This window comes from Dipteris shenzhenensis, chromosome 25 (assembly GCF_047967505.1).
Source record: "Dipteris shenzhenensis isolate YYH24624 ecotype China chromosome 25, Dip_SZ_1.0, whole genome shotgun sequence".
Lineage (NCBI taxonomy): Eukaryota > Viridiplantae > Streptophyta > Polypodiopsida > Gleicheniales > Dipteridaceae > Dipteris > Dipteris shenzhenensis.
In genome coordinates, this window is record NC_141620.1 from 17,451,271 (window position 1) to 17,462,937 (window position 11,667).

Below are 11,667 nucleotides of genomic sequence, written 5' to 3' on the forward strand. Positions count from 1 at the left end.
ACTGCATCCTGTATCAAATTAAAACGGGATCATAACTCAAACATATGAACACCCATAGGTATCTCAATCAACCTTAACTCTTTAACACTTACCATGTTTATGGTCGCATATCCCATTCTCCATACTTTGAGATGTGACTGAGTGTAATCCTGCGTGCACAATACATGTTTCCTTGACATCGATCACACATACATTTGATTTTTTGCTCCAACCACATTTCGCGATGGTGGATACGGAGGGATTCATCCTCACTGGAGCTACTTGTTGAAGATGAAGACATCCTACAAACAAACACCCAAAAATTTTGATTTTCTTCAAATATTTGATCTTAAAACTTTGTGGCATGTCTAAAGGCACGTCTAAAACTGTGTCTGTCTATTATGTGGTGCGCGTCTAAAACTGCGTCTACTTTGTGTATTTAGACGTGCAATTACACGCGTATTTAGACGCGTGTATAGACACGCCAGTAGACGTGCTTATAGATGCAGTTTTCAAATCTACTTTTAGCACGCTTGCTTTGCTTTTCTTCACATACCTTAAGCTTCACGCAGCTTGCTTGCTTTGCTATTAACAGATGCACAGTTCTGACACTTATCTCCAGGCACCCACACTTACTTCCAGGCTTACACAATCATCTCCAAGCACATAGGAGAAGAGGGTGAACAAGGAAGAGAAGAAAGAGAAGAAGGACAAGAAGCCTCCATACCTCTATCCAAGGTAAGTCTCTTTACGGTTGATCTTCTTTGAAAGTTGCTCTCTTTGGATTCGTCTTTTGTCGTTTTTGGTATCAGTGTTGCGCTTTAGTGTCAGGCGCATGTCCTTTTCAACTTTTAAGAATAGTTCGTCTGTCAGAGCATGTCTAAAATCGCGTCTACAAGTGCATCTATAGACGCATCTACTCTGTTTTCAGAAACAGATAGCCATGTCTATAGACACGTTGTTATACGCAAAAATAGATGCGCTTCTCAGATGCATCTATAGACGCGCTCCGACAGTTTTAAACCCTTCCCTTCCCTTCTCTTCCCTTCCCTTCCCTTCCTCTCTCTTCTCTTCCCTTCCCTTTCCTTTTCTTTCTCTTTCCTCTTCCCTTTCCCTTTCCCTTTCCCTTTCCACTTCCACTTCCAAGAAAAGGATTTGCCTCTCTTTTCTTCTCTCTTTTCCTATATTTGCCTCTCTTTCCTTCTCTCTTTTATCCTCTCTTTCCCTCTCTTTTCGTGGTAATTTTTCTCTCTCTTTTTCTCTTCTTTTTTTCAGTAATCTTCTTTTTTTCTTTTTTTCAGTTCATCATGTGGCCAAGAAGCTCTTCAGGCTCACCTGATCTTCGGGAGACCATCTTTTGGGAGTTATATAACCTTTTAGGGCACCCTCCCAGTCCTGGGGAGTTATACGGCTATATGACGGATACTCTAAACACCCCCCAGGAGTCGGCACTACAGACTCCAAACCACCCCAACCCCACACCAGCGGAGTCAACACAGTCCCTTCCCCCATGCCGTCTTATGCCCCTTCCCCCATGCCGTCAGGAGGTCCTTCTGTCTCGCAGAGCCGTCGGCGTACTCCTGTGCAGTCGAGACTCGGTTCTCCAGCTATGAGTGGTCCACGTAGTCCTGTGCAGTCTCTAGCTACAGGTGGCCAACGTACTAGCTTGACACGACACGGTAGCAGGCGTAGTAGCACGGAGAGTGGTGGGGGATGCATGGCACAGTGCTTTGGGAGGGGTGGTGGTGGGGACGAGGACAATTCAGATGATTTAGACGTGCCTCCGGGTGATGGTACGATCTTCTATGACATCACTCAGATAGGAGGCATCTTGATGGAGGCACGGGGGAAGGACATCATGGCCTTCATGTGCTCTGTAATTGCTAATAATTAGAGAGATTGCTTTATCCACTACAAAGACCATTTAAAGAGGTTGGCTGATGAGACCCTCGCTGCTGTTCGCTCTAGGTATCCTAACCCCCCCAATGTTCAGTTCACAAATAAATGGGCCAAGTCAAAGATTGTTATGATACTTGGCAATAAAAGATCTTCGCTTAAGAGACAGGCACTAGCGGAGCTTGCCAGGCTCGAGGGAGGTCAACCACCAAGGGGCCTGCCCCACACCGCTCACAAGCGTGAGTGGAAGAAAGCAATGAAGTCAGTGAGGAAGGAACCCAGTCTGAAGCATGTGGAGGCATGAAGGATCCAAATGGAGTAATATGGAAGCGTGCATTTTGGAGCAGGGGGTGTTGAATCATGGGAGGCCCAATTTGTAAGTATCGATCTCAAATTATATTGTTTATGTAGTTTATTAGGAGGTTGTTTCTTTGTACTAACCCCTCCGCAAATTGTGTCATCTTGCAGCTTGATATCGTGGGCAGATACCCTACTCCTATCGAGACAACTTACCACCGCCACCATCGCGGAGGAGATGCATGGAAGCACTTTTATAATGACGGGTTGATTATTGAGGAGCAGTATATCCGGGCTATTGGAGCGTCCCCCGAGGTATTTGAAAGTAATTAAATAATGTCAATATTATAAGTAAAGATTCGATTTTTCATACATTGATATATGTTGTCCCTTGTTTACAGGCCCCTACACAAGAAGACGAGGAAGGAGGCAGATCAGAAGGGAGCGTAGAAGGGAGCGAGGACGTGGAGAACTTAGATTAGTCGTAGAAGTAGTGCTAGCTACTCTTTTTTGTACTTAAAGCCACTGGCTTGGCTTCATGCCTCTTGTATATACACTCCTCTTATTTTTGGTACTTGAAGCCAGAGGACGTGGCTTAGCTTTGTGCTATATGTACATACAAGCACTTTTTGAGCTTTCAATTTTCTTGTGCAACGTTCTATCAATTAATGCTTTGTGAACTAAACATTTTGGAGTTGTAATGTTTTATTTGGAATTGTAATTGTCGGCTATAGACGTACTTGCAAGAGTGCTAATTAAAATGCGGTTGGCTGTAAGAATTGAATTACACAATGTTAAAATGGGATTCCTGTAACTACATAGCATGCACAACATACACAACATTCTATAAATTTAAAAAATATTATGTAGTGTGTCTATCAAACCGTCTATAAACGCGTCTATGTACGCATCTGTTTGTTTGAGAAGCGTCTATTTGTGCATCTATAAGACCATTTATAAATGCATCTATACACGCGTTTAACGATGCATCTGTCTGGTTTTTAAATAATCTAGCAAAGCATCTATTTACGTGTCTATATGCGCATCTATATGCACGTCTGTCTGCTATATGGACGTACCGTTAGATGTGGGTCTCTAGACGCGCAAATAGACGTGCAAATAGATGCGTCTGTAAGTTTTTTTTTAAGTTGAGTAAATGCATCTGTGTGCACGTCTGTAAGTGCTTTGTCTTGTTGTGTATCCGCACACACACGTGAGGGAGATGTAGACATTGATGGACAATCTGATAGACATCAATGGCCATTCATTTGGCCATGTCCGGCGTCGCATGCTTGAGATGTCGCTGACAAGCACACACCTAGTGTGAGTGGGAACAGCTTTTAAGGGGTCGACAGAAACTAGAAAAGCTGCAGTCAGCATTCTATGAGGTTGGGCAGAGCTCGTCTCCAGAAACCTATAAGGCAGGCCAGTCGGCCAGTCTCTCTAGACTAGGTCGGCCAACGGCACTCCTATAAATAAGGCCATGCATTCTTTGGGAGCTCATCTTGCAGATCAATACGGAGCAGAGAAGGGTATTGGGAGCCCCGTAGAGAGCAAGTCTGAGCAACACACTCAAGGAGTTCCTACAAGGGCACCAGGCTCCAGCATCGCTGGAAAGCAGCTTGCATGCACTGTGAAGCGAAAAAATTACGTCGCGTGCACACTAGTGAAGCGAAGAATCTACTCGGGGCAGGCTTTTACATCACGTAATGCAGACGTAGACTGGACGGGTCACCTTGTTCGACACACTATGATTGAAAATCTGTTCGATGAACCTCGATCCATTCTTGTTGCCACACGTGAACGTGCTGCGTAGTGAAGCTGTGATCTGCGTGCGATCGGTGGTCATCTTTCTTTACATCTGTTTCTACTCTTCTTGGTGATTTCTCGTCTCCACCAGAAGCTTCTACCAGTTTTGTTGTCTCCATTGCCGTTGTCATAATTTGGTCCTGAGGATTTCTCTCCAGTCCTGCATGCTGCCACAAACTGCATAGATCCCTCCTCCAATTCGGGAGCTTCCATACACCGCCCCAAATCAGTATGCAGCCCTCCCTGATCACCCACAACCCCACGAAACTTCGGCACAGCCCTTGTTCTCACCACCTTGCTAGCTGGGTTGAGAAGAAAACGCTTCTCGTCAGTTCTCTCGCCCTATGTTTTTTCATTCTCCTGACAGAGGTGGGGATACAACGGAGTAGAGTTGTACTCATGGCCACGTCTATGCCGCCCAATGTGACTTATGAAACCCACATTTACGAGCATCAGAAGGATCTTTCTCAAGGATCCGAGGAAGCTATTGAGCTCGATGATGCTCGTGATGAGAAGAGGGAGTTCCGACCTTATGGATCTGCTGCTTCTCTGTTCGTTGTCTTTGGAGCATACAGGGGCGGAAAAAACACGTTTGCAGTCGTAGGGCTAGGCTCAAAACCTCTGTATACATTTGGGAATCCAGAATTTGAGTGCGAATGGGTGCCTTCTCGTACCTCTTCCAACAAGGCGACGATCAAGAGCGAAATATCTCACAAACTGCTTCCGGATATGAATTATGGTCGTGTGTACACAGTGGTGGTTGTCAATTGCACCTTTGAAGAGCCTGTGGGAACAGATCGGAAGGGAGGGCAACTTATTTTGCATGCATCCCACGGAGACGGACTAGGAAAGCCTGCTGAACGCATTGTCGCTTTGACAGAGAACGAAGGCGTTTATAACGCAACGCTGTACGAGCCACCATATCCCTATGATTTCATGTATTGTGGCTCCCCTCTGTACGGGCCCTTGAGTGCACCAAGAATACGGGAATGGATTGCATACCATGTTCGACTATTCGGTCCACGATCCCATTTTGTCTTTCATGATGCTGGAGGAATGAATGCTGAAGTAAGGGCGGTATTGGAGCCGTGGAGGAAATTAGGCTACATAACAGTGCAAAATGTGAAACAACAAGCAGAGTTCGATGGCTATTACTACAATCAGTTCCTAATTCTGAACGATTGCTTACACAGAACTCGGTTTCAGGCCAATTGGACGTTTTTCTTCGACGTGGACGAGTACATTTACATCGACCAGGGAGAGACGTTTCACTCAGCCATGGGTAGGTTCTGGAACGATACCGCAGTCCAATTGAGCCAATTTCGGATGTCGGACGGGCTCTGCAGGGAAAACGAAACGTTGGGCAACTCGACAAGGTATAGCTCTTTCTCTTTATGTGATCGAAGGTATACTAAGCAACTAATAATTGGTGTGCTGTGAGTGATTGTGGCCGGAGCTGTTTCCAAGGAGTACGCTGCTTCTCTTTGCGCTTACTAGATTTAGGTTGATAAACAGCTACTTGCCTGCATTACGCTGTTGATTGACAAACCCTTGCGGAGAAGCCATTGCTCAACGGCTCTTCGGATCCAGAGGGCTAGCTAGTGTCTTGCTTCTGTTAGTATGCATGCAATTCTGTAAACACTAAATCGTTAATCCATGTCCGACCTCGTGTCCGATCACGGCCGAAGCTCACAATGCCGAAGGCTCACGATTCCTGAACTAACTGTGACATAAATGCCTGCATGATGATGCTCATATGTAACGGTGTGTGGAGCAGGTGGGGGTTCGAGAAACTGGTATACAGGGACATGGATCAGACCCAGGACTCTGTGAAGAAAACGCCCAAGTATGCGGTGCAGGCGAGGAAGGTGTATGCTACGGGTGTGCATTATTCACAGCAGGAGCTGAGTCACATGGAGGGGAATACAAGATGGGTATGGTGGCCTGAGATGCGGTACTATCACTATCACGCCACCATCACAAAACCAGGAGAGCTTTGCTCGCAGCTTAGCAATGCCACTTCCCTCACTCATGACAACATCCCGTTCGAGCTCGACACCTCCATGACTTACATGGGACCTTTGGTCAAGCAATTCGAGCTTCAACAAATCGGCCCCATCTTTTCCCTTTCTTGATTTTGAACGAGAAGATCGTCATCCATTTACTCATGTGTTACACCTAATTTCTCTTTTGAGAGATAGATAAAGAGGGGTGAATGAATCAAGGTGGCAAGCCAAATATGGAATGAGTTCTTCATTAGAAAAGATGTTTAAAAAGGATATGATTTCTTTAAGAGTGGGAGCAAAATTGACATAAAAGTTAGTAGAAGTGTCATTAAAGTTAGAATTGTATAAAATGCAAACAATTCTCTCTCATTGGTTTATTGACTTTAAGAAGACATGCTCCTGCTTCCATATGACGCTAAAGCTTTACTACAGGTGACTTCCATTTACATCTTGGTCAAAGATTACATCTCATGTGAGAGTGCTCTCAACGGAAGCAAAAACGGAAGAAGGAGAGAGAGAGATAGGGAGCCACACAAGTTTGGTGGGTGCAGAACCCCTAATTTTCTTTTTCATTCATTTATATATGTGTTTGAGTATTGTACATAACTGGGGTTAAGGCACAGTGACCTTTAACCCCACAACCTCCCACTTAAAGGACAATGTGCCTTTAAGGGAGAACAACCAGTGAGCATACTATCCAATGCCCATCAACCAATGCCCATCAATACACGACAATACTCAAACCGCTGACTAGGTAGACTCTTCGTCAGCATATCTGCAGGGTTATCATCTGTATGAACCTTGACAAGCTCTATGCGCTTGTCCTCAAGTACCTCCCTGATGAAATGGTACCTGACCTCAATGTGTTTGGTCTTTGCATGAAAGACCGGATTCTGTGCTAGCTGAATAGCACTCATGGAATCACTATGCAATGTCGGTACACCTGTATGAATCCCCAAATCTCCCACTAGCCGATCAAGCCATATAGCCTCCTTGCAACCCTCTGTGGCTACAACATACTCAGCCTCTGTGGTAGACAAAGCAATGCACTTTTGTGCGCGAGACATCCACGACACTGCACCACCTGCAAAGGTGAACACATAACCAGAAGTGGATCTCCTACTATCCACATGCCCTGCATAGTCTAAATCTGTGTACCCAAGTACACGCATGACTCCTTTACCAAAGCAAATGCACATCTCCTTGGTACCCTTCATGTACCTCATGATGCACTTAACTGCCTCCCAATGCCTCTTTCCTGGATTAGCCATATACCGGCTAACAACTCCCACTGCAAATGCAATATCTGGTCTAGTAGCTATCATAGCATACATAAGACTCCCAACTGCTGATGCATAAGGAACCTTGGCCATCATGGCCCTCTCCTCATCTGATTTGGGACTATCTGAATGACTCAGTTTCACATATGGAGGCAATGGAGTACTCACTGCCTTCCCCCCCTCCATATTGAAACGCTGCAATACTTTTGTAACATACTCTTTTTGTGAAAGCCAAAGGAGTTTCTTACTCCGATCACGCGTGATGCGCATACCAAGAATATGACCTGCAAGTCCCAAATCCTTCATATCAAAGGCCTCATATAACTTGGCCTTTAAAGCATCTAGCTCATAAGTATTCTTGCTAGCCAATAGCATATCATCCACGTATAGTGCCAAGATTATCAGGCTATTATCCTTAGCCCTTTTAGTGTAGAGGCAGTGATCAATTTCACTCCTTCTAAAACCCTGGGACCGAATAAAAGCATCAAACTTCTGATACCATTCTCTAGGTGCTTGCTTAAGACCATAGAGGCTCTTTTTCAGCTTGCAAACTAAATGCTCTTTGCCCTTTTCTTCAAAGCCTTCCGGCTGCACCATGTAAATCTCCTCATGCAAATCCTCATGCAAGAAAGCTGTCTTGACATCCATTTGCATAAGCTCCATATCCTCTACTGCCACTAGTCCAAGCATGCATCTAAAAGTGGTCATCTTCACAACTGGAGAGAATATCTCATCAAAGTCCACACCCTTCTCTTGCTTGAACCCTTTAGCAACCAAACGGCGGGCCTTGTACCTAGGCACATCATCACCTGTGACCTTCATTTTGTAGACCCATTTACATGGCAATGCTTTCTTTCCATGTGGCAAAGAAACCAAGTCCCAAGTCTTATTCTTCATAAGTGAACTCATCTCTGATTGCATAGCATACTCCCACTTGCGTTGATCCTCACGCATCATAGCCTCTCTATAGCAACAAGGCTCCCCGCAATCAGTAAGCATCACATAGCCTACCCCTGGAACAAACCTATCAGGCGGTCTAGACACTCTAGATGATCTTCTCAAGGGCATTTCAGCTTGCTGTCCCACTTGCATATCAGCCACATTTGGCTCATCATTTCCACCAATAGATGATCCATCATCTACCCTTGATTGTATACCTGTGGGAGTACTTGGTGGTACCATTTCTTGCACATTTGGTGCATGGACAGCTTGCTGTCTATCAAAATGTGTAGGTGGATTCACATCCTGGAAAGTTATTTTTCTCATTTCCACATCCCTCATGGGTGCCTTATGCATCTTCTTCTCATTGAAGACCACATCATGGCTGCGTATGATCTTCTTTGCTTCTGGATCCCAGAGACGATAGCCCATCTCTCCACTTTCACCATAACCCAGAAAGATGCATTTCCTAGACTTAGGATCTAGCTTCTTTCGAAGCTCTTTTGGCACATGTGCATATGCCTCACACCCAAATATACGCAAATGAGAGTAAGAGGGCTTCTTTCCACTCCATGCCTCTTCAGGAATACCACCATCCAAACTCTTACTAGGTGATCTATTGATCACATGCACTGTAGTCTTCATTGCCTCAGTCCAAAAACCACCAGAAAGACTTGCATTGGAAAGCATGCATTGCAACCTTTCTTGAATGGTATGGTTCATCTTTTCTGCAACTGGATTTTGCTCTGGAGTACGAGGGGATGTGAGCTCCCTCTTAATCCCACATGTATCACAGAAATGCTGAAAGTCATGAGAGAGATACTCTCTACCATTGTCAGTCCGTAGGCATTTAAGCATTCTACCTGACTGATTCTCAACCAAGGCCAGCCATTTCTGAAATACCTGGAATACATCACTCTTCCGAGCTATAGCATAAGCCCACACTTTCCTAGTTGCATCATCAATGAATGTCACATAGTATTCAGCCCCGCCTAATGACCGTGTAGGCATGGGACCGCATACATCTGAATGCACCAAATCAAGCTTTTCAAACTCTTTCTTTCCCCTTCTTTTATGGGTTGATTTAGTCTGCTTCCCATAGAGACAATGCTCACAAAATTCAAAATCAGAGAAACTCAAATGTGGTACATAACCCAAACGGCATAAGAGTTTCATTCCATTCTAGCTCATGTGCCCCAACCTGCAATGCCACAAAGAAGTGCTTGGCTGCTCGGTTATTGCAACAACATGATCAAATACCCCTGATACATGTAAGGGATACAAAGTCCCACACTTGGCACCCCTGGCCAAAAGCATAGAGCCCTTTTGAATTTTCCAACTCTGAAAGCCAAAAGTGGTGTGAAAACCAGCATCATCTAGTTGACCCACTGAAATAAGACTCTTGGTCAACTTAGGCACATGTCTCACATGTTTCAAAACAAATGCAGACCCATTTGCAAAAGAAAACTTTATGTCACCTGCTCCCACTATGTCACATGCATAGTCATTTCCAAGATGCACACAACCTGTCTTTCCAATATCATAAGTGGAGAACCATTCCCTATGGGGAGTAACATGGAATGAAGCACCAGAATCCAAAATCCAATCCTGGGAATATGCATCATTTGAAGTGGTAAGCAACTTTGCAGATAAGGTAGACATGAAGAGAACATCATTGTCACTATCATGTGTGACTGCATTGATCTCCTTGATCTTCACTTTTCCTTTGTCCTCCCTTGGACTCTCTTCCTTTTGATTTGCACCCCAATTTGCATTCTTTTTCTTATCCTTTTGCTCTCTTTTCAGCTTGTAGCAATCCTTTTTCATATGGCCCTTCTTGCCACAATGGTAACACTCAATGTTCCGTGCCCTGGATTTGCTATGAGACTTCCCTCTTTCTTGGGACTTCCCCCTGAACTGTGATCTACCCCTTTGCACATTTAAGGCTGCATCCTGCTTGTTGCCATCCATAGACTTCCATCTAATCTCCTCGGCCAACAAGCTACCCACAACATCATCAAATTTCAGTACTCCACCAGGTGCAGAGTTACTGACAGCTGTACAGAAGGTATCCCATGAGGATGGCAATGAACATAAGAGAAATATTGCCTTAGTCTCTGCATCAAAATTCATTTTCTGAGCCTGAAGCTGGCTGAAAATAATATTGAATTCATTCAAATGAGAAGCAATGGAGACCCCTTCCTTCATCTGCAGCTCAAACAACCTCTTCATGAGGTAAACTTTATTAGAGGCAGTTTCCTTCTCATAAGTGGCACACAGTTTCTTCCACAAATCTTCCGTAGTCTGCTCATTTACTACTGTGAAATAAACTGACTCTGCAAGATGAAGTCTAATAGTAGACTTTGCTAATGCATCCAACTCATTCCAATCATCCTCAGACATATTTGCAGGCTTAGCTTCAATCCCTGCCAAGGGTTTAATCTACTTCTTTTGAATAAGCACATCCCTTATTTGTTCTTTCCACAAAGAAAAGTTTGTCCCATCAAACTTTTTAATGTTGAAAAACTCCTTTTCAGACATGGAAGAGGATGCCATGATGCAAATAAAGCAAAATCCCAAATGCTAGTGCCTCAAGAGAGAATCACACCAAATACCAGGTGCACCCAAATGTGTATGCCACAATAGAGTGAAATATCACCAAAACTCAAAGCTCAAAGCATCTGACTCATGTGCATATACTACGCATCCATATGAGCAAATCTGGCCCAAAAGAAAATGCCAATAAGTGCCAAATGACTCAAGCATAAACACTGTCCACTAGCATATGCATCAATTATATCTCATCCAAGAGAGCATAGCACTATCAGTGCATCACCAACAATGTGTCAAAGCTGTCCCTCAGCATAAAATAGCATCCATGTGCAAAGCGTCCATAAAAAAATAGCATCCCACAAGGCAATTTGGGCCTATCAGCGCATCCAACAAGGACCGCAATGCACCCAAATGGCCTATAAATCATCCACTGCAACCCAATGCATACCACGAATGAGCACACACTGCTCAAACTGCAACCAGAGTGATCTGCATAAGGTATGCTCAAGAAATCATAGTCCCACGGTAATGAGCGCTACTGAAAATAGAACCAGAGATGCCTCAAAACATGGGCGCCATTGCATAATCGGACTCAGCAAGAAAATCTGCAAATATCTCTCTTCTGCCAGAACTCCAAAATCCCAACCGATGAGTGAGAAATGGGAGTCAACACTTATCCACTGCCATGTGGCATAAATCTAAGGTTTCAAAACCTTAGTATGAAAAATGCATAACAGAGAGACGAAATCGAATACACAGAGATTTATAACTCTGAAAATCCTCCACCGAATCACGCAAGAACTGATAGGTAGGGGTTTTTGGGCATCCGGAACGCAATGGGACAGACGGTTTTGGAAACCGTGGTCTCAATCACTGGGTCCAACACACGGGCTGAAAAACGTTTTTTG

The 11,667-nt window shown here is 44.4% G+C and overlaps 1 pseudogene; it reads left to right on the top strand.

Moving 5' to 3' along the window:
• The first annotated feature begins 4,380 nt into the window (after positions 1–4,380).
• LOC147885530 (galactan beta-1,4-galactosyltransferase GALS1 pseudogene) lies at positions 4,381–6,116 on the top strand (annotated as a pseudogene).
• Positions 6,117–11,667: the final 5,551 nt, after the last annotated feature.